Source organism: Lucilia cuprina, chromosome 3, assembly GCF_022045245.1.
Source record: "Lucilia cuprina isolate Lc7/37 chromosome 3, ASM2204524v1, whole genome shotgun sequence".
Lineage (NCBI taxonomy): Eukaryota > Metazoa > Arthropoda > Insecta > Diptera > Calliphoridae > Lucilia > Lucilia cuprina.
The window spans coordinates 40,386,409-40,398,018 of record NC_060951.1 but is presented as its reverse complement, the minus strand read 5'-3'; the positions used below and the strand labels follow the sequence as shown (position 1 = coordinate 40,398,018).

The window sequence follows — 11,610 nt, the reverse complement described above, 5'->3', positions numbered from 1 at the left end:
AACATAAAACTTTCTTTATAAAAATAAAAATTTTATAAAAAGTAAAAATTTTAAAAATATACTCATGGTGTAGGGTATTATATGGTCGGCCATGCCCGACTATACTTTGCTACTTGTTTTTATATAGTTTAGGTGAAGTCATCAACCAAGAATATTTTTTCATATCAATAAAGAATATTTGCTGACAATTTTAGTCCTAGAGCTTATCCTCTTTTAATATACAGTAGGACAGGCGGAGGACGGACGAATGTCTGAAATTATGAACTGATATAAATAATTTTAAATATTGGCTATCAGTCAGTATCATACTTCCCCAGACTACAATATTATCCGACAAAACGTTAGATATGAACCAGATGATAAACGTACATCTGAAACTATAAATCTAAAGGACAAAACTGCTTTCTTAGTTTTTTAAAGGACTTTCTGTGTCCTTTTTTAAGGCCGTCAAAATTTTAAAGAACTAAATTTTTCAAAAAAGATTTGAAAATTCTTCGACTGATCGAATACTGCCAAAGTTAATGTCAAGAGCACAAGAAAAGTTGAGAAATATTTTGTTCCTTTATCTTTTTCTCCCGTCAGGCACCTTATCATAAAAGGATCCAAAAATCATCGTCCAGACAAAAAGGAAAACATTTCGTTAGATACGAACCGAATGAAACTATAAATCTACAGCAGAAAATCTCCTTTTTTAGTTTGTCATTTGTTAATCTTGTCTGTGTCCATTTTTAAGGGATATCAAATTTTTAAAAAACTAAATTTTTAAAAAAGTATTTGAAAATTTTTCTACTGATCAAAAACTACACAATTTAATGAAAACAGATAGAGAACAAGTTAATGTTTATCCCTTATATTTTCATAGTTATAGATATTTTAAATATTTTATTATAAATTTCTCTTTTTGAAATAGATAAAAATAAAAATTTTTCGCTTATTTTTAAAACAAAATTTCCAATTACATAAAGAAAACCTTAGAAAAATATCTTGCTTGGTTTCTAAAGTAATCAATTTTGAATTTATAAATTCAAAACTTTATAGATTTTTTTTTTAAATTTTAATTTTAAATCAAAGCTGGGATTGTAAAATTAAAAACAGTTTTAGAAACCTTCATGTGTTCTTAATTAATTGATAATAAAATTTGAAAAATTCCATATTTGGGATTTTCGAGTAAGTTTTTCGCGAGATTTTTTGACATTCTCCATTTTTTTGAAAATTATGTATGGCGGTATGTCTGGTTATTTATCCGTCTCTTTATACCCTACACCACTATAGTGGGGAGGGTATTATACGTTTATGCTGATGTTTGTTGGACAAAAAATTATTGGCCCAATACCCACCTTAGTATACCAATCGATTTAGAAACATTTTTTGAGTCGATTAAGACATGTCCGTCCGTCTGTCCGGTTGACAGGCTGCCTGTCCATGTAAGCGTTGTGCGCAAGTAAAGGCCTATTGAAAATGGTTGAAATCGGTCCTTCACCTACACCCCATATAACCGTGCCTTCCGATTTGGGCTGTTTATACCATAATATGCCCTATTTGTGCTAAAAATTCGCACAAAAAAGCTTTATAAAAGTATAAATGACACTACTTGTTTGACACTACTTTTGCTCATCCTGATCTCACTTTTTAACATATTTTTTTTTATTTTTTACATTTTCTCAGCATTAAAACACATCATACATATAACACATTTACTTAAGTCCCTATGTATGTTTATTAATTAAACACAATATATTATTTTTAATTTAATTAAATTTTTGTTGGTTTCTCAAAACACAACACAAACAATGTTGCTATTTTTGTTGTTTATTAAATTAAATCTAAAATGCAGCTTATTACACAATTAATTTTTGGCACCATGACGATTTTATTTGTTTTTTTTTGTTATATGTTTTATATAAAAACAAAAATTAAAATAAAGCAAATACAATTAAATTATGTTGAAATTATTATTCTAGCCTAAGAAATGTTGATTTAAGCATTAAAGCTACTAACTACTCCTGCTCTACCCCTTGCCTGTCTGTTATAAAGCTAATTTAAGGATATTTAAACACATACAATTATACATTTACACAATATGTTACAGTCTAAATAATCATTCTGCTTTTTGTTACGCCCTCTCTCTCTTTCTTTCTATTTTCTTGTAAATTTTATAATTGATTTTTACTTTGTGTATGTTTCTGCTGGGTATGTACATACATATGTATATACATACATAAATACAATTTAGTTGAATACATTTGTATTTTTTTCTTCTTCTTTCATTTCTTGTATACGTATGATTAATTTAAGATTAAACAGCTTTTTTGCACAAAAACATTCATCATACGCACTAGGTTTTTAAAAAAGAACACATGCTGCTATGTATGTGTGTTTGTATTTACACACATACACATCAATTTAAAATGTTAAACCAACCATTAAATAAAGCTATAATATGTTTTCGAAACCACAAAAAAATAACACAAAATCGTTAGTAAAATCTTTGTTTCTTAGGAACAGGGGGGAAAAAACTGAGCAAAAACACAAAAAGTTTCCAAACGAAAGATTAACCTTCCAATGAAAAAAAGAAAGACAACAAACAATTGGTTAAAATGTGTTTTCATTATTTTATTTATTGTTCACATTAATTTTGTTCTTTTTGTGTTAAGCACAAAACAATAAATGTTTAAAAACGTTTTGCTTTTTGTTGCAGCAGAGAGACGTGATTTAAATTAATCACTTTACAATATAATAATGGAATGTGGAAAAATAGTAATAATATGTATATAAAGATGGGTATGGCCAGTCATATGATACCCTACACTAGCAAGTTGGTTTAAAATGTTTATTATGTTTATTATTTAAATTTTAAGTTGTTTTCTTAGTTCCGAAATATTCTTAACAAAAAGTGATTTTCTCAAAAGAGGAATGGATTGAAAGGGGGATTTAAGTTTATATACAATTTATTTATGAAAAGTGTATTATTGTATAGGGTCTAGGTGAGATAGTGGAACGATTATCGCACAAAGTTTACATGGACAGACGGACATACGGACGGAAAGACGTAAGTTAGTATAGGATGAAAGTTTTTGGTTATTACAAACATCATTACAATCGCATGATACCCTTCCCGCAATGGTAGTATAGTGCATAAAATGGTGAATTTTATGTAACTATTCGAGAATGTTATTTCACTTAAAATTGGTTTATAAAAGAATTTAAATAGGGCATTATTACGTCTTTAATAAAAGAGACTGCTTAACTTGAGCATATATTCATCATCACATACACATCATTTATCTGACATATTCACACTCACATCTCCTTGTTACTCCTCCGTGGAGTGCTAGCGAAAGCAAAAAAACTTATCCCGAAATATTAATAATCACTTTTTAAGCCCACATTTCCTTTACATGGTTTTGGTTTAAACCATACATACAAAGGCAGGTACGGATTCACGGGGTGAGGGGGAAAGGGATATTTTAAAACTAAAAAAAATTTTATACAAAATGAGGAAAAAGAAAAACAAATAATAAAAACTTAATTTACACCCCCCTAAATCTCGAGCTAGATCCGCGGCTGTACAAAGGTCACTCTATTGTTCCTCATGGAAATAACACTTCAGTGAGAAAGGTTCACGAAGGTTTTCATGTCTTACATGGTTTGAATAGAGATTCAAAAGTTAAAACTGATTACAAAAGAAACTGTAAATTATATATCATTAGCTATCTGTGTTTTGTCCCATTATCGGTTGATTCGATGGTTCGTTTGTTAAAATGTTTGTGCGTCTCTTCATCCATCCATCTATCTATTGATAGATGGTTTAAATGGGACATCGATCTATTGCGGCTTTGATTAGTCAATGTGACTTCTGTAGGTTATGAAGAGATATCAAGGAGCTAAAAATGGAGAAAACATAACGTAAATAGAGAATTTCAGACAAGCATAGCTAGGAAAGTGGAAAGAGGTAGTTTAATTGCGACTTTCTATATCGTTTTCTTTTTTAGGAGCTATTTATACGTTTTCTTTTTTTTTCGGTGATTTATTTTTCAAGAAGCTTCAAAATTTCACATCGTATATTTTCTAAACTACATATTCGATTTTATTATTATATAAAATAAACAATAAATTTTGAAATTTGTAGAGAAAAGATTATGGATTATTTTACTAAAAATTGATTAACTTGAGATTTCTTCATTAATTTCTATGCAAATGCATGTTTTTAGTCAGTAACTCAAAATAACTTGTAACTAGTTTTCTTTTTGAATTAAAGAATTTGCTATAAAATGGCATCGATTTGTTGTTGCATATTTTGTTATAAATACATAAACTGCATGTTTTGCATTAAATTGCATTTTTATTGCATATTTTTTAATTGTTCTAAAACAAATTATTTTGTTTTTTTTCGGTTTTTATATTTTTTAAAGACAAAAACTTAAGATCTGAATATCTATTAATATGTATCTTCACAAAGAAATATTTTTGGTGCATATTTTTCACATTTAAGTGCATATTTTCTCATTTTATAGTGCATATTATAAGCGCATATTTTTAATTTTTTTAGAACATGAAAATCCTTGCCCTAATTATAAGTAATCTTATGAGAAGGAATAAAGAGGAATGTACCCTTTTTGATATATACTTGACGAAAGGATGTTTTTTAAAATCATTATCTTAATTTATATATATAAAAAAACTAAATAAAATATTGGCCAACTAAAAGACATAGACTTTAATTGTGAACCAAAAATTTGTTGAAAAAAAAAAATAAAAAAATGTAAACTTTGAACCTTGACAAAATCTATATTGAAAGTTTTAAACTTCGTATTTATACAAAGAATGTGTGTACCAAGTTTCGTCAAAATCGCAAGGAGTAAGGTCTAAATAATGTTCAAACTTTTTCCACAACACTTTCCTTTTACAATATGTCTTTGCTCTTTTAGAAAAATAATGTCTAAATAAGTTTTAACTTTTTTCTCCTCAAATATAAAAGGCAAAATTTAAAAAAAAAAAACTGATTTAATAAAAACCAAAAGAAAACGTGCTGTATATGTAATTTTCACTATTCCCTAACACACAAAAAACGTTTTACTTATTGTCAATTAACTTTTAATATTATTTCATATCGCTTGTCACAAAAAATATCTATAAATTATGGTTAGAAATGATTTTATTTCTCTACTGCCATTCTTTTGTATTTATTAAATTTACAAATGTCAAAAAATTTATCTGCACATGCAATACAACTGACAAGTATTTAAAGATCTGATGAAATAAAATTCATAACATATTTTGTTACTCTAAACTTTTGAAATCCTGTCAAGTATACATAGTACGTGTAAACCTGTTTGAACGTGAATTTGCAAAAATAAAAGAAAAAAAAAACAAATAAAAAATTCAAGAAAAAATACCTTAGAGATATTAAGATTTTCCAAATACTGAAAAGCAAACACATACATCATGTTTCTGCAAATCTATTGTTTTATTTTATTCAGTTTTTGTTTATTTTTTGTTTTTATTTCAATTTTAAAGCATTTTTAAATCTAGCTATAAATTGTTTTTCTTCTACGTTTTTTTTTTGTTTTTATTCAAGACGGTTCTCAGATCTTTTAATAATTGTAATGGATGACTTTTGTTTGATTAAAGTATTTACTTAGACATTTTCTTTTAATTTGTTTTTTCATTCGTGTTCATTCATGTTGCCGTTCGTTGTCTTTGCTAAAAACACGTGTAAATATTTTAGATGGTGTGTTGCTTTAGCAAACATTATAAACTTTTAGACATTTAATTTTATTTAATCAAATTAAAGTCATTTCTTCGTTTTACATTTTGTTCATTCTGCTGCCGCCTACATTGTAAATTAATACTGTGTAAATGAACACAGTAAGCAATGACAATTAATTCTTGAGGGAGATTTTTTTCAAAAATTATAATTGATTTTCTTTTAAATAATTTAATTATTTTTTAGTCATTTGAATTTAAACGTCTGTGTGTAGGAGCGATCAATCAATTAATTTTGAATTTTTTCTTTTGAGATTGTCTTAAATATATGTCTTAACAATTTTGGTGTTGATTGCTCTTTATTTTATAATTCATGTCTCTACGTATGATTAATTTATATAATTTATTTAGTTACTCATACGTACTGGAAGTATATTTAAATTATATGAAATGCAGAGTTTCAATGGAATTTTACAGCTATAAAGTTTTTCTATTATAAATGCTAAAGTAAAAAAAAAATATAAACAATTAAGAAATTATAGTCGGGCCAGGCCGAGCATATAATACCCTACAACTTTTACAAAAATAAAATGTGATAATGTCATAGGAAAGCATTTAAGTTGAATTGTACTTTGCCTCAGATATACTTTTATTGTTGAATAAAATTGTGAACATTTTTAAGTGAAATTTTGATGGGGCTTTTCATAGGTTTATAAGAAGCTTTATAATTATAGAATTCATGAGAGCCATCAAGTCTAGTGAAACTTGAACTTGGTTTTGAAGCTTTTTGTCGATATACGAGTATATTAAACATAATTATATGAACTTAAAAGCCATATTCGGCGGGTTCAGTTGTATGGGGGCTAGGTGAAGTAATGAACCGATGTTAACCATTTTCAATAAGATTCGTTTACGGTATCATAGAAGATCATGTGCCAAATTTCATTGAATTTTCTCAAAAATTGCCACCTGTAGTTTGATTAAAAGGTTTACAAGCCCTATTCGGGGGTTCAGTTGTATGGGGGCTAGGTGAAATAATGGACCGATATTCATCGTTTTCAGTAGGCTTCGTCTATGGCACCATAGAAGATCATGTGCCAAATTTCATTGAATTATCTCCGAAATTGCAACCTTTAGTTTGATAACAAGTTTTACATTGACGGACAGACGGACAGACAGACAGACAGACAGACAGACAGACAGACAGACAAACAGACAGACAGACGGACAGATGGATGGACGGATGGACATAGTTACATCGACTCAGAAAATGATTCTGAGCCAATTGGTATTAAGGTGGGTAATATTATTGTGCGTTACAGACATCAGCACAAACCCAATATACCTTCCCCACTGAAGTGCTGTAGGGTATAAGCAGTTTATCAGAAAATATTAAGATTTTCAGACAATAGCAGAGACGAACCAAATAAAATAATTTGTCTTAAAGTTGAAGATTAATTAAAAAATAAATTTTTTCATCTACAGTATTTCTGTAGAGTTGAAACGTTTGTAGGTTGTTAGATATTACCTTATCTCATATTTTTGACAACATATGGATTCCGCGTTAACAAAAAACAATTCATCATTTGAGATCAAAACCAATTTTGTTCTTGTTCTGAATTGAAGGGTTTTTGTCTTATTCGGTTTATTCGACAAATAATTATTTGAGGTTTTAAGTTAGCCGGTTAATAATTGGACAATTAAAAATTATTCGGTTATTCGAATAAAAGGAAACTATATGTTACTATTGCTTTTTACTTTTTTAATTTTCTTCATATAACACCCTGTAACAATTTTGAAAAAAAGCTTTCAAATATGGAAAAGTTGATAAGCATGTGAAAATAGATTACACTCATAGCAATTCTGCGTACTCCGATTTTTATGTCCTTATAAAAGGATTTCAAAGTTTAAAGGAGTACAAACAAATACTTAAAATATTTATATGCATTTTATGATGCTAATATTGGTGTCAAATGGAAGCTGGTAATCTGTACATTTTATCTACATATATTATTTACTTGTCTTACTTAGAAAAAAAAAACGAAAAAGAAATTAAATTTAAAAACGTTTCAAATTTGACAAATTTTCTTTAAGATTTTCAATTCTTTCTTGATGATCTTGATGATTTTAAATAAATTATATTATTTCGAAGCAGAGGAACTCGCCTTCATTTGAAATTAATATTAATGTCAACTTTTTAATATAAATTTGGAATTCATCTTTTGAAATCGGTTGTCTTTTAAACTTTAAAGTCCTTTTAAAGAACTGAGTACACAGAGCTGATACTAATGGTCCACAGTTTCCTGTAACCTTAGATTTTTTCATGTTTTAAAATAACTTTTGCTCGGTTTATAAACAAAATTATTATTTTCACTTCTTTCACTATAATTCTATGTTTAGTTCTTCTCAAATATTATAAACCACTCCCGTTTATGTGAAATGCTTATCTATATAAAGAAATTACTGTTTTTAAGATTTTCAACGAGTTCTAGAATTCATACGTTCCCTTAAATACTAGTTCAACTATAACTGTTGCTGAAGAACTTATTGGAAATACTTAATGTACAACAATGTTCTCAAAAAACTGGTTGTAGAATTAAATGCTATATAATTATTTCCATGATATCTTTTCAAAAATCATCAAATAAATTTTCTTTATTATAGGAAAATTAGTAAGAAATTAAGAAATGAAGAAAATTTATAATAAAAATATTCAATTATGTAGAAAATATATAGTAATTTTTCTTAATCGGTTAATTTTTAGAAATTATTCGGTTTATTCGTTATTTGAAATTTGACAATATTCATATATTCGAACGATTAAATGTCAAAAATTAATCGATTAACCGATCGACGATTAATCGTTTGAATACTCTACTAAGCACCAAGCAAAAATAAAACGAAGAACTTCCAAACAAATAACATTTACGAGAGTAGCAAAGTGAATTTTTTTAACCTTCTGTAGAAGTGATGTTTACTGAAGTCAATAATTTTTTATACTGAAATTTTTTGAATTAAACCGATTTTATTTTGGAGTTAATTGATAAAAAAGTGTAGGTTCTTTTTTTGCTGTGTATTTTGTAATAATCCTCAAGGAGTAATATCTCCAATTTTCAAACTAATTAAAGACATTCATGGGTAATCGGTGTGTTGCATCGGTATTTTCTGAATTTCTTTTGATTCGATAAAAAAATAAATTTTTATATATTTAAAAGAAAATAAATATAATTGATTTTGAGGGATCATGTACTGGTCTCAACATTAAAGAAAGTATTTATTAAAGAGACTTTAATGTAACAAATTGGATCAAATATGAAGTTTGCCACATTTTAGAGTTGCATCGGTATTTCCTGAATTTCTTTTGATTCGATAAAAAAATAAATTTTTATATATTTAAAAGAAAATAAATATAATTGATTTTGAGGGATCATGTACTGGTCTCAACATTAAAGAAAGTATTTATTAAAGAGACTTTAATGTAACAAATTGGATCAAATATGAAGTTTGCCACATTTTAGAGTTAAATATCTAAATTAATAAACTAACAGGAGTAAAATTTTATTAACATTTGATTGTGTGTTTAGTGACTTAGTAATCAAGTTTGCCATTTTCAATACCAAATAAATTGAGTCATATAATCTTTAAAGTTTTAAACAGAATGACTTTCAGATAAACAAATAGACAGATAAACAGATACAGTCAGATAGACAGACAGATACAGACAGCCAGGCAAGCAAGTCGTCCTACAATTGTATAAGGATCCATTTGATATATAATTTTAAGGATCTACGATAGATATTCCAATGTGAATAAAAAACATTGTTTTTTAGTATTTTTAAAGGTTCAATATATTTTAAAAAGCATAAACTATGTTTTTCTTTTTTAAAGAATTATGTTTACAACTAAAATTTTTCAAAATTTATTAATATATACAATAATAATAAACAAAATAAATATTCCATAATTTATTTTAATAATATTTTCCATTCAGTTGTCCCCTATAATTTTTGTCCTTTACACGCCCAATGATTTTATTAGCATTTTGATAGACCTTAATAGGATCATTAATAATTTATTTTTAACTCATATTAATTTCTTTTATATATATATATTGATTTGGCAATTCATATATAAATTTACAAAGTATGTATATATTTAAACATACATAAATAAATATATATAAAAAAATAATCATATAAAAAATATACATAAATAAATAGAATGTCAAGGGTACCTTGTTCATAAATTTTACCTTTTCGAAAGGCAAATTAAAAAGCTGCACATGAGTTGGAAAATAATGTGAGTAATAAAAAATTTTTTTTTTGATATGATAAACGTTTGCTGCTACTGTTTTTTATGATTTTTATTTATTTGCTGTCATCTAAGCGTGTGTACAAATATTATATTACAAATTACCGAAAAAAAAAATATTTACGCTGACATACATAATTTCAACAAGTCAACAAAATATTTAAATATCTCTAATACTTTTCATACACACCCAACATCTTGCCCCTTCAAGTGTTTATAAAATAAAAAGTGTAAAAAATATATCTCTTACCTTTAAAATAGAATATTCTGTTGTGTTTATCCTTCAAGTGGAATGAGAAAATATTCCCATTGTGGTTTCAATTTTACTTTGTTGATTGTTGATATTGAAGATGATGATTTGCTGCTTTTGTACGAATGGAAAATGAGGTTCAAACACTTGAAACTTTGAACACAATAGACACAATTAAAAAACAAAAAACGCACACACAATCAACATCTTTTATTTAATTATTTTTAGTAATTCTTTTAATCAAATTATAAATTTTTAACAATTCTGTATTTAGTTAAATTTAAATATTTTTTCTCAATATATTTTCTAAAATTTGTATTTTTTTTCTTAATCAATTTTTATTATATTTTCTTTTTTAAATTAAACAAAATTTAATTTTTGAATTTTCTTCCGTTTTCAAAAAATATTGACAACGTTACTTATCGAATACCCGGGAAAAACTAATTTTCACTTGATGCATGTGAAATGCCAAAAGTATGAATTTGTGTTTTCTTCTTTCGCTATGAGTGTCTGTGTGTATGTGTGCAATTGTGTTTTTAGTAGTAACCATTATTAAGGCAACATAAACATGTTGAATGTTAAAGCTTTTTTAGTGTTTTTTTATAGATAAGGAAAAACTCCGGGAAAAGCTTTATTTGCAGCATAATATATGTCCAGAAAGTAAATCCAGAAAGTTTTTCTTTAACTCTCTATTTGTATTTTATTTGAAAGAGTAAATTTGCCAAAAAGCTTTAACTGTTTTTAATAGCTGAATTGTTGATGAGAGCTGTGACTCTTGGTGAGCATGACAGTAACTAGTAAACTGTTGGTTAAGGGTAATATAGATTTCTTTGTCCGTTAACCGAGAAAAAAGTAATATTTTTAAATACTTTTCTTATAGTAATGTAATTTGTATTCCGAGTGATTTTTTGTGTACAAACTTAAAGTAAAAATCCGAATAAAATTCCTGTAGATTCTGACTACTTTTCATGTAGAAAATGTAGTCAGAATCTGATTTCTTATTAGGTAGAAAATATAGTTAATTCTAATTACTTTCCCACTATTTTTCATATAGAAAATATAGTCAGATTCTGAATATTTTTCGTATACAAAATATAGTAAAATTTTGACTACTCTTCATGTAGAAAATAAAGTCAGACTTTGATTACTTCTCATATAGAATATGTAGTCAGATTCTGATTACTTTTCATGTAGGAAATTTTGACAGCATTTTTATATAGAATATGTAGTCAGAATCTGACTACTTTTCATATAGAAAATGTAGTCAGATTCTGACTACTTTTCATATAGAAAATGTAGTCAGATTCTGACTACTTTTCATATAGAAAATGTAGTCAGATTCT

At 26.8% G+C, this 11,610-nt stretch overlaps 1 protein-coding gene across 1 annotated transcript in view; it reads right to left on the bottom strand.

Annotated features, from left to right (window-relative positions):
• LOC111680610 overlaps positions 1 to 10,553 on the bottom strand; it is a 55,423-nt gene extending 44,870 nt beyond the window's left edge. The window contains exon 1 of the mRNA XM_046947076.1: positions 10,268 to 10,553. The gene's annotated coding sequence lies outside the window, so the exon portion shown is untranslated. The remainder of the gene's footprint in view (positions 1 to 10,267) is intronic.
• Positions 10,554 to 11,610: the final 1,057 nt, after the last annotated feature.